The sequence below is a fragment of the Rhinichthys klamathensis genome, unplaced genomic scaffold (assembly GCF_029890125.1).
Source record: "Rhinichthys klamathensis goyatoka isolate OS25496 unplaced genomic scaffold, OSU_Roscu_1.1 h1tg000176l_1, whole genome shotgun sequence".
NCBI lineage: Eukaryota > Metazoa > Chordata > Actinopteri > Cypriniformes > Leuciscidae > Rhinichthys > Rhinichthys klamathensis.
The window spans coordinates 2,947,153-2,952,004 of record NW_026606705.1 but is presented as its reverse complement, the minus strand read 5'-3'; the positions used below and the strand labels follow the sequence as shown (position 1 = coordinate 2,952,004).

Below are 4,852 nucleotides of genomic sequence, written 5' to 3'. Positions count from 1 at the left end.
CATTTCTGTAAAACAAAGCATAAAAGCAAAGATGCGAATCATATGTCATCCCACATTTACATATATTTTAACATGACCTTATATGTACTGTCAACAAACCTGGAGGATGAGAGGCAGATGCTGTAAGGCCAGCGGAAGCAGGTTCCGCTGAAACACTCTGAAGCTGGCTCTTTTTCTGAGTGAGGTACAGCTGCAGCCGATACATTTTGCTGCCTGGGACACACTGTTTCTGGAGGATGAATGCAGCATATCCATCTGCTCTGCTCTCCCAAACATCCCTCCAAGTCTTTTCTGCATTAATTCCAAAGCCAACCAAGTTGTCATCTTCATTCTTCACAGGTGGTGCCACTGATCTTCCAGTTAAATACTTTAGGAGGTCCTCGATTTCCTGGAAGCTATTACTGTACTCAAGAAATGAAAGTAGGCTGTCCTTCTTGGGACCCTCTGGTTTAAACTGTCCGGCTCTCTCCTCCTCCTCAACCTTCTTAGTCAAGAATATGGTATAGCCTACATCATTCTCTAGTAGCCACCGGAATGACTTGCCTTTGTACTTTCCAAACTGAAGCACATACTCTCCCAGCACCTCTTTTCTGTCTGACACATCTCCTCCTCTCATGAAGACAACAGAGCGGGCATTCTCCTTTACCTTGTCTTCCCTTTGAGGGTCTGATTTGTCCTGGAGATTGGGGTTGTCTTTGATCCTCTTGGCTTCATCTGAGGGATCTTGTCTCAGATATCCAGTCGGTCCTTTCCTGAAGCACACTTTGATCTTGCCTGGGAAGATCACTTTCACCTTCATCCTGCTGTGCTGTACATATACATTCACAAAGAGCTGATTAGTGTTTATGGTCTGTTGCATTAACACACTTAATTAATTAACACACTTCTATTCTGATTTAAATTATCTTATTTCTTAATAAATAAAACAACAATTCAATGAACCATTTTATTATGAAATACAAATTCATATTAATTGCACAATATCCTCTTTGACACTATTATTGTGTTTATTGATCTATTTTATCATAATAAAATGTTATTCATATAATATATCATTAAATTGCACATTTTTTTTTGTAATTTAAATGTAATATATTTGTGTGTACTATATATTACATTAAAAGTACTACATCACACTGCACTGTTATCATATATATTTTAAACATTTTATTTGAGTCCATAGTAAGAAATCAATGATGAAACATTCACCTTTACAAACAAAGATACTCTTATAAAATAACAGCTGTATTTAACGTTACAACGAGGAGTTTGGTTTACTGGGTTTCTTAACGTCACAAACAATTCAACACAATTAACAATACGATAACATGATAATATACATGCAATTTAAACGATAAAATATATGAATAATAATGTATATGCGGTCACCTGAGGTAAAATCCGTCTGAAGGTAACGTTAGTGTAGAATGTAAATATTTGTTGTAAAAAAACAAAACAATTTGCTGACAATTCGGTAAAATCTGTCTGAAGGTAATTTAGACTGTAAATATTTGTTGAAAAAACCCAAAACAATTTGCTGACAATTCGGTAAACAAATATCTCCGATCGTAAAACGGGTCTCCCCTCCTCCACTGCGAATGATTGACAGATGACACTACGCTTCTTAAATTCCCCGCCACGGAAAAACGAAACAGCGCCATGAAGTCTAAGTGTGGCCAAAAGTATATTGCATCCGTAGTGTTAAGCACTACCATAGAGAATGAATGGGAAAAGTTAAGAGAAGTTAAGCTTAGCCATTTTCGGCTCCCGCGCAGTTGACCCGGGTTCGATTCCCGGCCAACGCATTGCCTTTTGCTCAAGCCGTCGTTAAAACAGTCGTCCGGGGCCCCTGGCCAACTCCTCATTTAACTCGTGGCTGGAGCAAAACTTTTGCATGGGTCTTTGGGCAGCAGTAAAAGGACTAAGTCTCCCCGTCGGGGAATCGAACCCCGGTCTTCCGCGTGCAGGCGGAGATACTGTCCACTATACTAACGAGGAGTTGCAGAGACAGGTATTCACCCCCGATCACCGCCCCCGAACAGAAACGGCCTCATGTGTCATTTTAGGTCATCGCTTCACAGAAGCCAGTGAAGCCAAACAAATCATCTAATACCATTTAAATATGAAGTGTCTGTGTAAAACGGGTTACATTATTAAATTAGAGAGCTTGCTTTTTTAATAAAGAGCCTGGTAGGTCAGGTCAAAAAGTTCATGCGTTTTTTTCCAGTGCCGGGCCCAAACAAAGAGAGTTTCGGTTCCTGCCAGCTGCTAATGTGTTGCCAGCATTCTTGCTGACCGCACAAGGCGGCATCCAGTCTATGCGCGACCACCTGCGTTGGTGGTATAGTGGTGAGCATAGCTGCCTTCCAAGCAGTTGACCCGGGTTCGATTCCCGGCCAACGCATCACCTTTTGCTCAAGCTGTCGTTGAAACAGTCGTCCGGGGCCCCTGGCCAACTCCTCATTTAACTCGTGGCTGGAGCAAAACTTTTGCATGGGTCTTTGGGCAGCAGTAAAGGACTAGGTCTCCCCGTCGGGGAATCGAACCCCGGTCTTCCGCGTGACAGGCGGAGATACTGTCCACTATACTAACGAGGAGTTGCAGAGATAGGTAGTCGCCCCCGATCAGCGCCCCCGAACAGGAACGGCCTCATGTGTCATTTTAGGTCATCGCTTCACAGAAGCCAGTGAAGCCAAACAAATCATCTAATACCATTTAAATATGAAGTGTTTGTGTAAAACGGGTTACATTATTAAATTAGAGAGCTTTCTTTTTTAATAAAGAGCCTGGTAGGTCAGGTCAAAGGGTTCATGCGTTTTTTTCCAGTGCCGGGCCCAAACAAAGAGAGTTTCGGTTCCTGCCAGCTGCTAATGTGTTGCCAGCATTTTTGCTGACCGCACAAGGCGGCATCCAGTCTATGCGCGACCACCTGCGTTGGTGGTATAGTGGTGAGCATAGCTGCCTTCCAAGCAGTTGACCCGGGTTCGATTCCCGGCCAACGCATCGCCTTTTGCTCAAGCTGTCGTTGAAACAGTCGTCCGGGGCCCCTGGCCAACTCCTCATTTAACTCGTGGCTGGAGCAAAACTTTTGCATGGGTCTTTGGGCAGCAGTAAAGGACTAGGTCTCCCCGTCGGGGAATCGAACCCCGGTCTTCCGCGTGACAGGCGGAGATACTGTCCACTATACTAACGAGGAGTTGCAGAGATAGGTAGTCGCCCCCGATCAGCGCCCCCCGACCAGGAACGGCCTCATGCGTCATTTTAGGTCATCGCTTCACAGACGCCAGTGAAGCCAAACAAATCATCTAATACCATTTAAATATGAAGTGTCTGTGTAAAACGGGTTACGTTATTAAATAAGAGAGCTTGCTTTTTTAATAAAGAGCCTGGTAGGTCCGGTCAAAAAGTTCATGCGTTTTTTTCCAGTGCCGGGCCCAAACAAAGAGAGTTTCGGTTCCTGCCAGCTGCTAATGTGTTGCCAGCATTCTTGCTGACCGCACAAGACGGCATCCAGTCTATGCCCAACTGCCTGCGATGGTGGTATAGTGGTGAGCATAGCTGCCTTCCAAGCAGTTGACCCGGGTTCGATTCCCGGCCAACGCATCACCTTTTGCTCAAGCTGTCGTTGAAACAGTCGTCCGGGGCCCCTGGCCAACTCCTCATTTAACTCGTGGCTGGAGCAAAACTTTTGCATGGGTCTTTGGGCAGCAGTAAAGGACTAGGTCTCCCCGTCGGGGAATCGAACCCCGGTCTTCCGCGTGACAGGCAGAGATACTGTCCACTATACTAACGAGGAGTAGCAGAGACAGGTATTCACCCCCGATCAGCGCCCCCGAACAGGAACGGCCTCATGTGTCATTTTAGGTCATCGCTTCACAGAAGCCAGTGAAGCCAAACAAATCATCTAATACCATTTAAATATGAAGTGTCTGTGTAAAACGGGTTACATTATTAAATTAGAGAGCTTGCTTTTTTAATAAAGAGCCTGGTAGGTCAGGTCAAAAAAATATTTGCGTTTTTTTCCAGTGCCGGCCCAAACAAAGAGAGTTTCGGTTCCTGCCAGCTGCTAATGTGTTGCCAGCATTCTTGCTGACCGCACAAGGCGGCATCCAGTCTATGCCCAACTGCCTGCGTTGGTGGTATAGTGGTGAGCATAGCTGCCTTCCAAGCATTTGACCCGGGTTTGATTCCCGGCCAACGCATTGCCTTTTGCTCAAGATCGTTAAAAAAGTCGTCCGGGGCCCCTGGCCAACTCCTCCTTTAACTCGTGGCTGGAGCAAAACTTTTGCATGGGTCTTTGGGCAGCAGTAAAGGCAGAGATGGGGGACTCAAGTCACATGACTTGACTCGAGTCAGACTGCTAATGTGTTGCCAGCATTCTTGCTGACCGCACAAGGCGGCATCCAGTCTACGCCCAACCGCCTGCGTTGGTGGTATAGTGGTGAGCATAGCTGCCTTCCAAGCAGTTGACCCGGGTTCGATTCCCGGCCAACGCATTGCCTTTTGCTCAAGCTGTCGTTAAAACAGTCGTCCGGGGCCCCTGGCCAACTCCTCCTTTAACTCGTGGCTGGAGCAAAACTTTTGCATGGGTCTTTGGGCAGCAGTAAAGGCAGAGATGGGGGACTCGAGTCACATGACTTGAATCGAGTCAGACTGCTAATGTGTTGCCAGCATTCTTGCTGACCGCACAAGGCGGCATCCAGTCTATGCCCAACTGCCTGCGTTGGTGGTATAGTGGTGAGCATAGCTGCCTTCCAAGCAGTTGACCCGGGTTCGATTCCCGGCCAACGCATTGCCTTTTGCTCAAGCTGTCGTTAAAACAGTCGTCCGGGGCCCCTGGCCAACTCCTCAT

The 4,852-nt window shown here is 46.3% G+C and overlaps 4 non-coding genes across 4 annotated transcripts; all 4 read left to right on the top strand.

Annotated features, from left to right (window-relative positions):
- Positions 1-2,332: 2,332 nt before the first annotated feature.
- On the top strand, positions 2,333-2,404 carry trnag-ucc (transfer RNA glycine (anticodon UCC)). Its single transcript has one exon. It is a non-coding gene; the product is annotated as a tRNA-Gly (tRNA).
- A 527-nt stretch (positions 2,405-2,931) lies between these two features.
- trnag-ucc (transfer RNA glycine (anticodon UCC)) lies at positions 2,932-3,003 on the top strand. Its single transcript has one exon. It is a non-coding gene; the product is annotated as a tRNA-Gly (tRNA).
- A 1,421-nt stretch (positions 3,004-4,424) lies between these two features.
- On the top strand, positions 4,425-4,496 carry trnag-ucc (transfer RNA glycine (anticodon UCC)). Its single transcript has one exon. It is a non-coding gene; the product is annotated as a tRNA-Gly (tRNA).
- Positions 4,497-4,720: 224 nt separating this feature from the next.
- Positions 4,721-4,792, top strand: trnag-ucc (transfer RNA glycine (anticodon UCC)). Its single transcript has one exon. It is a non-coding gene; the product is annotated as a tRNA-Gly (tRNA).
- The last annotated feature ends 60 nt before the right edge of the window (positions 4,793-4,852 follow it).